This window comes from Gossypium raimondii, chromosome 2, assembly GCF_025698545.1.
Source record: "Gossypium raimondii isolate GPD5lz chromosome 2, ASM2569854v1, whole genome shotgun sequence".
Taxonomy (NCBI): Eukaryota; Viridiplantae; Streptophyta; class Magnoliopsida; order Malvales; family Malvaceae; genus Gossypium; species Gossypium raimondii.
The window spans coordinates 27,292,634-27,308,323 of NC_068566.1; the positions used below are offsets into that span (position 1 = coordinate 27,292,634).

The 15,690-nt window shown below is 33.8% G+C and overlaps 1 non-coding gene across 1 annotated transcript; it reads left to right on the plus strand.

Moving 5' to 3' along the window:
• Positions 1-716: 716 nt before the first annotated feature.
• LOC128039421 (small nucleolar RNA R71) lies at positions 717-821 on the plus strand. Its single transcript, XR_008193924.1, has one exon. It is a non-coding gene; the product is annotated as a small nucleolar RNA R71 (small nucleolar RNA).
• The last annotated feature ends 14,869 nt before the right edge of the window (positions 822-15,690 follow it).

Sequence of the window (15,690 nt, forward strand, 5' to 3'; positions counted from 1 at the left end):
CTTAAGGTTCATTACTATTATCCACAATTACCTCTGGGGTAGGTATTTCTGGGCTACTCAGTACTTTTCTTGATCAGAGTGCTATAGCTTTCACATGCTCTTTACCTTCCTTCTGTGGATTATCCTCTGTATTTCTAGGAATACCTGTGCCAGTTTGTCTTTTGATGTCGCCCATCATGCTCATCAATTGGCTCATTTGATCTTCGAGCTTAGTCAATGTTCCTGTTGAGTTAATGCACTCAGATTGCAAGTGGGTAATTAGTATTTTTAACTTGATTTTAACTGCTACCTCTTCGTTTCCTCCCTATCTCAAGTTTGGGTGATATCTCCAGCCGAGATTTTATGTATTTGAATACGAGCTTTCACCCCTATTCCTAATGTAATTTATATCCTCATCAGGATTATTGATATAATAGAAGAGTGGCTTGTCTCCTCCATGCATTGACGGTGTAGAAATAGATTCGATATGTTTTAGTTTATCCATTATTTGCTGATACTTATCATCCTCTTGAATAACTCTGATCGTAGCGGATTTCTAGTCATATGTGAATTGTTTAGTCGGCCACTGATAGGAGTTTAATGCCATATTTTCCATAATTTTGTACGCATCCTCGTATGTCCTATTCATAAGGTCTCCTTCTACTACTCCGTCTAATCTAGATAGTATGTTTGCATCCAACTTGTTATAACATATCTGCAATCACATCCCTTCAGGAAATTCGTGGTGCGGGCATTTTTTAATCAATATTTTGAAGCGTTCCCACACCTCATAAAAACTTTCCCTTCTATTTGTCTAAGGATAATGATCTCTCTTCTTAGTTGGACTGCTTTACTGATTGGGAAAAACTTCTGTAAGAATTTTCCAGCGAGTTCATCCCATCTTGTGATAAGCATTGGTGCTTCCAATTCTGACCAAGAAAAAGAGTTATCAATCAGAGAAAAGAGGAACAACTAAAGACGAATAGCGTCATTAGTGACCCCGTTATACTTAAAAGTATCACGGAGTTGAAGAAACCATTTCAAATTTTGATTAGGGAGCTCTGTCATAGTACCCCTAAATTGCAGATTATTTTAGATCATTTGTATCATTACCGGTTTCATCTCAAAATTATTAGTTGTAATCATCGATCTTACCATACTTTCTTAAACCATGTCTAGACTTGGTAGGGCATAGTCCGTTAGAGTTCTCTCATTTCTAGCCATTGCATGTTTGCAGGTAGCTGTGGTGCTTGTTGGTCTCCTAGGTTGTTGTCACCAGTATCACCGAACAATGGATTGTCACGTGGTACGTTACCTGCAGTGGGTGGTAGTTGTTGTTGCATCTACTGTCTCTGCTATCGGTGATTACTTCAGATTATTCTCTTCGAATCTATGGCTGCTACAATAGGTGTGCCTCTACTGCGAGCCATACACTAAACACAGAAAGAAAAGATTAGTAATAATAAAATAAAATCATATCTATAGTTGAGAAATTTCGTACTTATTCTTTTAAGAGCAAAAATTAAAATCAATCTAGTGAAGTTGCCTCCCCGGCAACGGCACCAACAACTTGACCACCTCTAGACGTACTAACGTCCAGAGTGTGAATTTGTAATAAAATAGAGAATTATGAGGTGGTATCCGCAAGTATATGGGTCGAGTTGTAATACAAATTTTATAATGAAGTAAGTGAGTACTTTGAGGACCATAGCTAAGAAAGGCGAGTACTAAATCAATCTTAACCTAAACACTTAAAGATCTAATTAATACTTTTAAATCAGTTATAGTACGATAGGAAAATAAGAGATAGATTTTAAGGTTTTTAAATTAATAAAATAAAATAACATAAAAAAATCAAAATTGCAAGGGATATAGAGAAATAAAGTGAATCAAATATGAAGATGGGTGATTAGCTCGCTTTAGCAATCTCAATCAACTGTCGTCTCAGGTTCTTCGTCAATCAAATAGTCGCTACCCTAGTAGAATCTTCCGATCTTGCACTAACATAACAAGTCCACAAGAAATATTTATCTTTTGACCTCACAGTCCAAACTGGTCTGAAGTCAATGTGTTTACAACTGGGAAATACCAATTTTGGGTTAATTCCCACCTTGATGACTTCCCAGGGTTGTTAGACCTTGGTTTGTTTTACATTCTTCCTTTCCCTAACAATTGATCTTTTGAATAACCCTACAAAATAGTTAAAAGTTTATGCTTCCACTCGCTAATCCCTCATAGAAGCATTAGTTCCTCATGGCTTTTATAAACAACATGGAGTAGATGGAACAATTAATCATAATTAATGAATAGTAGAGAGTTTAACAAAATTCTTATTGATATTGATAATGAATGTGAATCCACAAGAGTTGATCTCCTTTACAACTTTGATCTCTTGAAAGAAAATAAAGAACAAAATAAATGAAACTCTAAAGGTTTTCTACACACTCACGAAGTATGTTAGCTCTCCCTTAGGCCTTATTCAGCCCTCAAGGTCAATAAAAGACATGATTTGCACATTTTATTGAATGTAAGTAAAACTAAAGAAACTCAATTAAGACATAACGAAAATGATTGTATTCAAGCTATTTAAATGTGAAAACTAGTTTAATTTGTTACATCGAATTACGACATATCACGCTGCATACTGCAGAATTCGTACACCCAACGTACTAGCTTTTGGTTCCTTATTTATTCAAACTTAGGCTTTTAATTCCATCAAAGTGCACGAGTCACGCATAAATAGTCGACATCCACTTAGGATTTAGGTATGCCACGCTATGAACATCACAAGCGAATAAATCCATAAACAGATTCATGATCTATTCTTCTTGGGTCTAGTTTGATGTACTGTTTATCATATCTATGTCACTATCTTCTAGGAAGGATCCACTGATAAATCTTTAAAAGAGTTATAATTCATGCCTTTAGACTGGGTCAATTGTCTATACTTAAGTGAACTTAGTTGCATTTTAAGACATTATTTTAGCATTTTTAGAACATTGTATAAGAAGCTTGGACGGTTCTTAAATATTATTATTTGTTACTTTTAATTGCATGTGAAAGGGTTGTGTTTGATAGTTTGGCAGGTGCAAATTGAGGAACGAGAAATAAATGAGTAAAGGTTTGCTAGGGTAAAAGGTTGGACATTTTGTTAGCACAAATGCCGTGGCAATTCTACGAAGATCGAGTTAACACTCAACACATACCAGTTTCAGCCCAACTGTACTTGTATTAGAAAAATCTACCTAAAAAAGAGGAGAAGATAATCTTGGGTTGTTGGTTTTTATCCTAAAAAAAGAGAATTTATAAACGGAGAAGATAATCTTGGGTTGCTGAAAAAATAATTTAAAAAGAGGAGAAGATAAACATGGGTTGTTGGATTTACCCTAGGGAAAAAGCTATAAAAAGCCAAAGGAGGAAATCCTAACGGCGAACAAAAAAAAGTGGGAGAGATCCCTAGGCATGAATAAGGGCTTGGTTATGCAAAGGAAAGGAAGTCAAAGGTAGTTCTTCTTATCCATCACAGGATGCTATACTGTCGAAGTGTGGACTGGGCAAGTGAAAGCTGTTTCCTGAAGTTCTTCCATTTTTTCCATGAGTGTTCCTTCGAAAAATTGAATTGAAGTATTTTAACACAATGTCAAATAATATTTTGGTTTGGAATTTTATTTCCCAGCCTATGAGCTAAATCTCATAAGGTTGGGATTACTTTCAATGAAACCTTAAACTATGTTTATGGATGTAGTATATATCTAGTTTACTTTACTATTTCATTTGATTGTTCTTATTTCTTAATTAAAATACAAACAATCTCTAGACATAGAAGGTTGTTCGCATACTTATAAATTGATTCTAATTTCGAAAGGGTTGGATTGGTTGGATTAAATTAAATGAAACGAGCAAGTATTCGATAGACACTTGTACTCGACTCAAGACATAGGGTTATCATCATACAGAAGGAACCCATGTAAGATATCTAAAAGGCCAATAGACACTGGCAAGGTAACTTGAGGTTTTGCTTTGGTGAGAGGCAAGCCATTTTAGAACTCTTGTGTGCAGTAAAGTAGATATGATTTTATCAAGGCATTATTGACAGTAAGGGCTGATTCTCGGTAGTCCCAACCTTTCGAATCAACATCACTCTATCCTTATTCTTTGTCGTAGTAACTTTTCCATAGCATATTTACTTGTTTTTTTCTTTGTTTACATTCTATTCGGATAATCAGTCTCGTTATTACCATTACATTTTAGCTCTCACTTTTCCCATAGCATTTCCAATTATTCATTGATTCCATCTATCACATACATCATCATTCCTTTGAATTATCATTTCTTACTTACCTTAGTTTACTATAGCATCTTATTCATCAGTCTTGCCATAACATTAACCATATTGCAATAACTTGACCAATCTTGTGCCTCAATCTGATCCTCGTGGGAATGATACTCACTTATCACTTTATTACTTGAACCAACGTGTATACTTGCACAAAATTGCACATCATTTTGCACGCGACATCTGCTCCAATACCCAAGACAAAACATCTCCCCAATTGGATTTGATAGAAGACATTATTTTTTCAACCAGTTTTCTCATTTTTTATTAGAATAAGGACATGTTTAGGTTCATCCACTAATATAAGCTATCTTTCTGTATTACAATTCAACCACGTAATACTGCTTTGTATGAGTTAAACATTAAAAAACCAATGAGAAAATTTTGCTTCCATTTTTCTTTGCATGCAAAAACCAAATGAGGAAATTATACAAAGTATTAATGTGATTCACGAATAATTTTATTAACCAATCTATTCGATAATTACAAGTGTACACTGACAAATATACTACACTTTGGGCACCAGATCTAATGATTTCCCTCTTGCTTTAGTAAAGTAGATGAGTCATGTTTCGCATTCTTGTGTCCTTCCATATTTTTCCCAAAGAGCTCTCTAACTACTAGAGTCTTATTAAAAAAATCTCAGGGTTTGTCCTTAGATGCTATCTTTGACTACATCCACTACTCTGTCAAATAAATACTACTGTCTCCCTTATGATGCATTGTATCAATGAATTTTTTCCTTATGTGCTTTCTTTGAGCTTTAGCTATACCTACACTATTATAGTGCCATAGGTTTTCCATAACTCATATTCGACCCTCCATAGTGAAGTTGCCAGTGCAACCCTTCTTAACACTTACTCACACTATGAACCCGTCGTCTAGGACAAAAACATAGCTCGACGTCAATTTCCTCGAATCTTGACACTTTTAAAAGTCAGAACTAGTATATCCGGTAGGGTAAGATCTCCTCTGGAATACACAACCATATAGTTCCTCGTTCTTTTTAAATACTTAAGTATATGCTTAACTACTTGTGAGTGTCTTGGTCCTGGATTCACCTAATATCAAATTACCAACCCCATTGTAAAACATATATCTGAGCATGTGTATAATATAGCATACATGACACTTCCTACTGCCAAGGCATAAAGAACCTTTCTCATGTTCTCTCTTTCTTCCGCTGTCTTAGGAAAGTCCTCTAAAGAGAGATAAAATCCCCATATGGAGGATTGATTTTCTTTCTTCGAAATGGCCATTGCATAATGCTCTAATATATTGTCTATGGATGAAGCATGAAACAATACTATTACTTTGTTCTTTCGATCCTTTAGGATTCAAATGCCCAGAAAAAAATTAGCTTCTTCCAAGTCCTTTATACTAAATTGTTGGGTTAACCACATTTTTGTTGGAAAATTTGGTTTGAAAATGATTTTCTTGCACAACGAAAAATTAAATTTTTTAAAACCGACCCAGTTTGTGATATTTATAGCAATAAGCCTTGAACTGAAATCATACATGTGTTTTTAGATAAATGGATCCTGGATGTTTTTCGGCTTTCAACCAAACAATCTTTTCCGTTATTCTCGTACATGATTTGCTTCGAGTGTGGGTTCGAACCAATCGAATCAAAACGGAGAACTAGAGAAAAATTTTCTTTACTTTCAGGGTGAAAACATAAATTCTCTCTTCAAAATAGAAACTGACAGAATTGTTATTCTGGAAAAATATATATAATCATTGAGAATAAATTCTCTCATTGTATTATAATGAGGATTCAGACCTCTCATTGTATTGGACCCAATTATATGTGCATTTTGGACTTTTAACCCAAAAATTTATAATTTAATTCAACCTAATACATATTTTTCTATTTTGCAAAATAAATATTAATTATTCAATTAAATAATTTTCTCATGTCAGTTTTACCCCGATAAAATTATGAAGATTTTACCCTTGGTAAATTTTCTAAGAAAATATATTCAATATTTCAAAACTCAACTTGTTCACTATGACTGAATGATTTATTTTCATTTTCGGACTTTAAAATTGCTAAAAATATAAACTGATTCTTTTAAGCATTTTTGAGTAATCCATATATATTTTCAAATGGATCATTTCTTATTTTCATTTCCATTTTTGAGAAAACCACATTCATTTCCAAAATGATTTCAATTTTTGAATGTTTCTCAGTTCTCTATTTCTATTCATTCTATTCATTTTGACTCAAACACACAATTCATTTCTAGTTTCAACGAGCTAGTAAAGGAACTGATTGCACATATGTAATTAGGGCTCAAATGATCTTAATTAAGTACCAGATTTTTGCCTATTAGTTATAAACTCATTTAGTCACGAAGCCATTCCTTTATAGTATCGTGCCTGAGCTCTCCCTAACAACATACCATTACGAAAGCAACTATTCAGTGCTCGTCCAATAGCATTGTCATAAGTGTGTTAACCTCATAGTATATCTTTGATCTCTTTGGGATAATATCCGTTCTCCCAATATGTTCCTATTTTATCTCATGGTAACCATTACATTTTCTTTCATAAAAATTCAATCACTATCAAATAGTGATCAAGTTATCTATCACAAAGATGAACGACCCTTGACCTCGTTTACGTTTCATCAACCACGTAATGCCTATGAGAGGATATCATTTACCCATGTCTTGGGTTATGAATTCTATTATTGTGAGTGATGCTACATATTGCAGAAGTCGTACACCCAACGTACCAACTTTTGTTTCCTTATCTATTCAAACTCAAGCTTTTACTTACATTAAAGTGTACAAGTTACGCATACATAGTCCAACATCCACTCAGGATTTTGGTATGTCACACTATGAACATCACAAGTTAATAAATCCATAAACATATTCAAGATCTATTCTTTTTGGATCCAGTCTAATGTACTGTCAGTCATATTTATGGCTCTATCTTCTGGGAGTTATCCACTCTGTTGCCAAAGACAAAACATTTCCCCAATTAGATTTGATAGAAGACATATTAGTTTTTCAATCAGTTTTCTCATTTTCAATTAGACTAAGGACATGTTTCAGTTTGTCTACTAATACAAGCTATCTTTCTGTATTATGATTCGGCCACGTAATATAGCTAAATATTAGTTAAACAATAAACAATAGGTGAGAAACTTTTGCTTCCATTTTTCTTTGCGTGCAAAAACCGTGTGAGGACCATATTCAAAGTATTAATGTAATTCATGAATAGTTTTATTAACCAATCTGTTCAAAAAATTAAAAGTGTACTTAGACAAAAATACTACACTTAAGGCACCAAATACAACAAGTTTAACCGATGATAATGTCTCGACATCATTCCCAATGAGTATAATGTAATCGACATATAGAACGAGAAAGACTACCTGTCCATCCCTTAAATGTTTATAAACACAAGATTAATCTACATTTTTCTCAAATCAAAAAGTTTTGATTGCTTGATCAAATCTTTAATTTCATGAGTGGGATGCTTGCTATATATTTGGTGGTTTGAATCACATAGATGTTTTTTTCAAGATAGTCGTTAAAAAATGTTGTCTTGACATCCATTTGCCAAATCTCATAACTGAGAGTCATCGCAATGGATAGCAATATGTGGATTGACTGGATCATGAAAACCAGAGAGAAGGTTTCTTCATAATCGGTACCTTCTTTCTGAGTATAACCTTTTGCTACAAGCCTTGGCCTTATAAGTTTCCACTTTTCCATTCGCATTTCTTTTTCTCTTGTAAATCCACTTACACTTAAAATTTTTATCCCTTTCGGTAATCTACAAGTACCTAGACTGAGTTGGAGTCCATAGAATCCATCTAAGCTTTCATAGTTATTTCCCAAAGCTTGGAATTAGCACCTTGCATCGCTTCGTCATATGTGAGTGGGTCATCATCTTCTTATTCGACAGACTCAGTGTTAAAAGCACTTCCTCCTGATTGGAAGAACTCAGGCCTACCAGAGACCTTCCCATTGTGACGAAGCACCCTATGCTGCTAATCGTTTGCAGGTCTACTATTAGGAGTTGGTTCTGGAACCATTTCTATAAGGTTTTGCATATTTCCCAAAAGTTCCTTGAGTACCTCTTTAATCCGAGGTTTGAAGTCATTCATGTAACTTTCTTTCAGGAAAGTAGCATGTTTTGAGACTATAGTAGTTTGTTTTTTCGGGTTATAATGTAATAGCCTGAATTTTAGGCTAGTCGAAATAGTGGTTTCGGGACCACAAATTTGACGAGAAAAAATTTATTTTCATTATATTTTTATGGTCTACGATTTCAAAAAGTAATTTTGTGAAAATTTCGTTCAAAAATTTTGACGTTTGGGCACTCAATTTAGTCAAAAGGACTAAATTGTAAAAAGTGCAAAAGTTGAGTTCTACATGTTAGAAGTGTCCAATTGTTACGAAATTTTAAATTGGAGGTCCTTAAATGGTAATTAGACCATTGGTTAACTTGTTGGACAAAAATGGATAAGAGATAAGTGAAATAGAAAATTTTTAAGTTGGGGGCATTTTGGTCATTTTTTAATTAAAAGAATTAAAAAGGCCAAAATAGCCAAAAATTTGTCCATCTTCTCCATGGTGAACAAAATCAGCAAGGGGGAAGCCATATTTACGGTTTTCAAGCTTCCAAGCTCCATAGTGAGTGATTCCAAGCCCTGTTTTTAATGTTCTTTAAGTTTTTGGAGTCCCGGTAACTTGATTTAGCTTATTCTAGCAATAATTTAATCTAGGCTTCATATTTGGAAAAATACCCATAGGTGAAATATGTTTATTTTGATGTTTTATGGTAGAATGTGAAGCTTTAAATTATGTTAAATAACTTTTGCTAGCCGATTTTAAGTCAAGAAATACAAGGAATTGACTTTGATTAGTGAAAAAGGAAAAAATGAGAAAAAGTGAGAAATTTCCCGATTGAACATTCGAAATAAAAAGGGATACGAATGAAGTGACAGAAATGATCACATGTGTGGTATGGACTGTGTGTAGGCCACTATGTGATAGTGAAAGTGATGGTCACGTGTGTAGTACTATGTGCAGGCTACTACGTGTACCAGAATGATAGGTCGCATGTGTAGTACTATGTGCAGGCTACTATGCGTACCAGATAGCTTTGATCACGTGTGTAATACTATGTGCAGGCTACTACCTGTATCGGATAATGATGGTCACATGTGTAGTACTATGTGCAGGCTACTATGTGAACCAATATCATTAATTATAAGGTGGTTGTTATGTGCTGATCCCACCAGATATCATTGATTACAAAGGGTGGTTGCTGTGTGCTGAATCCACCATGTATCTGTCATTATTCCGAAGTGTTCATCGAGAAATTTACTAAGTGAAAATACATGAGATCATGTAACGATTACGTGTGATTGAATGATGAATATATGTGTGGAATTGAATTGACTAATGATTGAAAGTGAAAAAGTGAAATTATGAAAAAGTAAAATTAGCAACAAAATAGTTTTGGACAGTAACAATAGTGTGACTTTGAAAAATCACCAAACATGGTGGAAATTGAATTAGAAAGTGAATAAGATATGACATGAAAGCTTAATGAGTCTATTTTTACATAAAAGAAACAGAGCAAGCAAAAGAGTTATATATTTTGAGATATTTGAATTTTAGTGAGGCAGGGTTGAACTGATTTCGGAATCCCCTGTTCTGACTTTGGAAAATAATTAGGCAGGGTTGAACTGATTTCGGAATCCCCTATTCTGACTTTGGAAAATAATTAAAAATTGTAAAAAAAAATAATTATGAGTTATAATTTATATGATTAGAATCCTTAATGAGTCTATTTTCAAAGTAAATAAATAGAAATGTCATCTAAATTCTGTACAATGAGCTAATTCATTTTTAGTGAAGAGAGGTCAGAGATGTTGAGCAGTGAAATAGGGGTGACTTTAAAGAATAAAATGTACTAATTTGATCAGCCAAAAATTCTCAAAATTTTATGGTAAGAATATATTTTAGTCTAGTTTTGGGGAAAATTAACGAAACTTAATTTGGAGCTCTTTAGCTCCAGATAAAAATAATTTAGTGACTATAACTCGACTAGACAGCTTTGAATTTAAATATAAGTGAATAGTGAAATTATGTATAATGTTATTTAAGCATGTTATATACATAAAGGATGTGGGATGGAGAGGAGGAGGAGGACAATAAAGTATATGAATGAATTGTGTATAATTGGTTAAATGTCTGATTATAATCGATAAATGTTGAAATAGGAGTGATGCTTATATTGGTGCATTACTGGTCATGGTAAGCTCATGAGAGAAAATAAAGTTTCATAGCATATGCGTGTGGTATATTTGGCATGAAATGATATCATGAGTGGCTCATGAATCAACTCATGTTGGTAAGTTGATGCATAATTATAGTATTCAAATAAATACATATTTTTAATATTTTGTTATGTGATCCGGAAAAAGGGGAATCAATAGCATACTAAAAATTCGGCCATGGTGCTAGTTTATGTTAAAGGAGTGTTTTATGGCATATCTTAAGTAATGGAATGTTATGAATTTTGAGATTAATTTGCTAGTCAAATAAATGACAAATGAATTAATTACGTATTCGTAATTTTGACATATGCTTGGTATATGAAACGTAATAATATATGCTTGAATAAACTTTAAGTATTCGAATGACATGGATTTGATGGTGATAAGATTCGAACATTGAATTCATGAAGCACAGGTGATGTATTATTGTTGTGTGATAGCTTGGTTTGAGAAATTTGTTAGGTAAATGGTAAGTGAAAGCATTTATGGATATAGAAGAAAATTTGGAGTGAATACGAAATTTAGCTCAATTAAATGATTTCATTAATTAAACATTGTGTATACCAGAATGTGTTAGTGAATTACATATTCGTAAATTGACATTCAAAGTTCAGTTAGTGATATATGAAAATAACATGAAAAGATTTATGATTGTGATTAATATTGATTCTGGCTTAAAGTGGATTCTTCAATATTGGATTGATTTAACGGATATATTGAGCATATGAATAGGTATGTATTGGGTCTCATAAACCCTAATTAGCAACTCGAAGATAATAATTTGAAAGTTTTTAATTTGGATGAAATTTTATAACTCGATTTAATGTGTTTATAAGTGAATTTATTATGGTAATGCCTCCTACGCTATTCCAGCGTAGAATACGGGTAAGGGGTGTTACAATGTGACATCACCAAATTCGGCTCTAATGTTTAGACCGGGTTTGGGGTGTTACATATAAAACAAGCAACCCTTTGTTCCCTCTAGATATCCTACAAGCATGCAAAAATCTTTCTATGATTCCAACTTCATCACATCTTTATTCAATACGTGGGTAGGGTATCCACAAATCCTTAAATGGTTTAGACTTGACTTCCTACCATGCCACAATTCTTATGGAGTTTTCAATGCTGCCTTCGTTGGCACATCATTTAGATATAGCAAGTTGTTTGTACCGTATATCCCCAAAAAAAGATTGGCAGCTCCGAATAACTTAACATTAAATGTACCATGTCTAACACCATTCAATTCCTTGTATCGCACGCCATTTTATTGTGGAGTGCCCGATGTGGTCAACTAGGATAGAATGTCATTTTCTATGAGGTACCCTAAGGACTCATCAGATAAATATTCCCTATTTCAATCAGACTGAAGTGCCTTTATGGGTAAACCTAGTTATTTCTCTATTTCCATACGAAACTTTTTAAATTTATCAAAGGTTTCACTCTTGTGGTGTATAAGCTATACATACTTATATCTAGAATAATCATCAATAAAGATTTTCGGGGACGAAAATTCCTTTAGAAGGGGAGAGTTGTAACAACTTGTTTTTAGTGAAATCAGAATAGTAGTTTTAGGACCACAAATTAGACGAGTAAATTTTTATTTTATTATTTTAATGTTTATGGTATATTAGTAAGAAAATTTGATGTTTGCATGATTAATTAAGTGAAAAGGACTAAATCATAAAAAGTGTAAAAGTGGAGTTCTATTAGTTAAAAGGGCTAAAAGGCTATGGAAATGAAACCAAATGGACTTAAATGGTAAATAAACCATTTTATGGGATAGTGGATGTGCTTGACGAAGTATTAATGAAATTTTGATGTTAATTAAAGGTTAAAAAGGTAATTGTAAAATTATAAGATAAATTAAATTAAACCAAACAGAATTCATTTTTTTCAACATTTTTTCCATCGATTTTGAAGAGAAAAAAACACCATTTTTAGGTTTGAAGCATTCGGTCAAGTCCCTTGCTTGCATGGTATGATTTTCAACTCCATTTTTAATGATTTCTATGTTTTTGATGTCGTTTTAGCTTAATCTAGCTAGCTCGGGGGACAATTTGTGAAATTGTTAAAGATTGAGGGTTATTCCATGATTGTTCTTATATGATTCTTGATATTAATGGTAGATTATGAATCCTTGTTGATAACTAAACAAGTTTTGTAAAGTGAGTTTTGATGAAATTTGCATTTAAGGATTGATTTGTAAAAATGGTAAAAGTTCATGACAAATTTTATGAAATGATGGTTTGTATGAGTTTTTATAAGTCCCTAATAGATTCGGTTAACTTGAATAGGGGATTAAAATGATTAGGTTTCAATTTATAAGCTGTAGGACTAAATTGTGAAAAGTTAAAATGTTAGAGGTAAAATAATATTTTTTCATAAATTTTAAATGTGGAAGAAATTGAATACTAGAGATATTAAATGGATTCAAAATTTTTCTATTTAGATCAAGATAGAACACGTATGGACCTAGATCGAGGCAAAGCAAAAGCTTCGGAATAGCTCATTTAACTTCTACGCCCTAGTTGTAGAGGTAAGTTCGTATGAACGATTATCGTATTAATGTTGTTAATTTGAATGTTTATTATGTTATCTTACCATAAATGGATTGTTGTATAATCGTACCAAAGCTATGATGATTTGACGGATGTTGAGTGTCGGTTGAACCTTAGGAATTCGTAAGATACGAATGACATGTCATAAGGATTTCATGTTTCGAGTGCTGGTCTTGAATTTCCTATCGATGGCTGAGGTCTTGCATTTGTTGCGGATACTCCACAGCTCATGTGAGCAGCATCATGTAGCTTACATTTCGACTGACAGCTCGTGTGAGCAATGATGTAAAGGAAAGGTTACGATTATATGTTTAAGCACACTTCGTGTAAGCTTTCTCAAGCATCTGATGATATTCTAGATGGTTCAACAGGCAAGAAAAGGGATTGGAATGGTAAGTTTTCAAATGGAATTATGCATATGCTCATGAAAAGGATGAATGAATCAAATGATGTATTTTCATATGGAAATGACTTATCATATGTTTAATCCAAAATAGTTATGTATAAATGCACTAACTTGTGTATTGATGATGATGCATAGGCTTGTGCCTAGCTTTTGGTTTGGGTTATATTATGCTTATACTTATTGATATATAATTGAAATGGTAAGTTATGTTTATTTTCTACAAAATTACTAAGCATTAAGTGCTTACATAGTTTCTTTCCTATGTTTTGTAGATTATTGAAAGCTCAATCAGTTTGGAAGCTCATCGAACATCTATCAAACTATCCGTCATAAATATCGATGGTTTTTGAATGTTTTGGCCAAGGTTATAATGGCATGTATAGGTGGATTTATAATGATGTTTACTTGAATGTTGATGGATGATTTGGTATGTATAAGTTGTGTAAGTTATCTTAGTTGTTACCATTTGATACCTTGTTGGATTGTGTCATTTTGGTTAAATTGTGACGCATGTTTGGAATGGCTCATATGGTATGTTTTGAATTGATATGATAATGGTCAATTTGTAGCATGTTGGGTAAGTTTTGAACTAGTAATTGATGATTTAAATGTTTCTGATTGTTTGGTAATGCTCTGTAACCCTAATCTAGTGACAGATATAGGTTAAAGGTGTTACATTTAGTGGTAGCAGAGCTACAGTTTAGTCGGGTCTTGGACTGAACATAGCATGTATGGAGTCTAGAAATATATGCCATTATATAACCTGTGATAGAGTGATAACTCTTGACTCAAATTGAACTATGTTTTCATATATAGATAAGATGTCATCCAACCAAGTTGATTTCGATGAAGTTGATAGTAATGTGCAAGCCTTCGTTCATAGAGCAGCGTATAGTGGTAGTCGGATCGTATCTGAGGGTCGGGGAGAAGAGGGTAAAGAAGCCTTCTTCCAAATGATGTCCGAGTTGTTTACTAAGTTTCTAAGAACAAATCCTATGGCTCAACAACCTCCACCCCCACCCGTACACCAACCGATCCCCGTAGTTCTTCAAGGTTTCGAACCAATATGAGTAAGTAAGCCTCCAATTTATAACATCTGAAAGTATGGGGTTGAAGAGTTTCAAGGCACAACTGAAGATGATTCAGAGAGAGCCAAGTTCTGAGTATAAAACACGGTGAGAGTTTTTGATGAATTATCGTGTACTCCAGTTTAATGTTTGAAATGCGTTATTTCTTTATTGAAAAACTCAGCATATTAGTGGTGGAACATGTTGATCGCGGTGGTACCGAGGGAGTGTGTAAGTTGGGAATTCTTCCAAATAGAATTTTGAAAGAAATACATAAGCCAGAGGTTCCTTGATAAGAAACGCAAAGAGTTTCTTGAGTTGAAATAGAGCCAAATGATGGTAGCTGAATATGAGAGGGAATTTGTGTGACTTAGTAAGTGCACTCAGTTTGAAGACGGTCTAAACGAGGATATCAAACTATCAGTTGGAATTCTAGAATTGAAAGAATTTGTAGTTCTAATTGATAGAGCGCGCAAGGCTGAAGAACTCAGCAAATAAAAAAGAAAAAAAGATTCTGAGACTTGTGATACAGGAAAACGACCTATGGGAAAATCATTGTCGTCTCTATCGAAGAAGTCAAAAGAATATCATAGTCGCTCATCAACTTCGATGGGTTATTATGGAGGAGAAAGAGGACAACAACATTCGAGCTCTATGGTAACTTTCTTGACTCCCCGCCTAAGGATCCTTATGTCATACATTCCTTGGCGGACTTTATTGGTTGGACCAGCCTTTAGCGGACTCCCCTTTTTCCTTACATAGTCTCGAAAGACTCGTTGTCATTTTCGTATTAGGCTGACTTATAGTGAACCTTGCCACTCTGGCAAACCTTTTCTTGTTCCACCCTATTGGTAACAGTGGGGGAGGATACTTCTATTAATCCACCCCTCACTTTAGATATTACTTGGGAACTCACCTATACCATAACTGAATACAGGTCAACTTGTTGAACCAAAAGGCTATCGCCTGTGCCACTATAGAAGCCTTCTAACTCACTTGCTTGACTCCTCTCTACGGTGCTAACATCATGG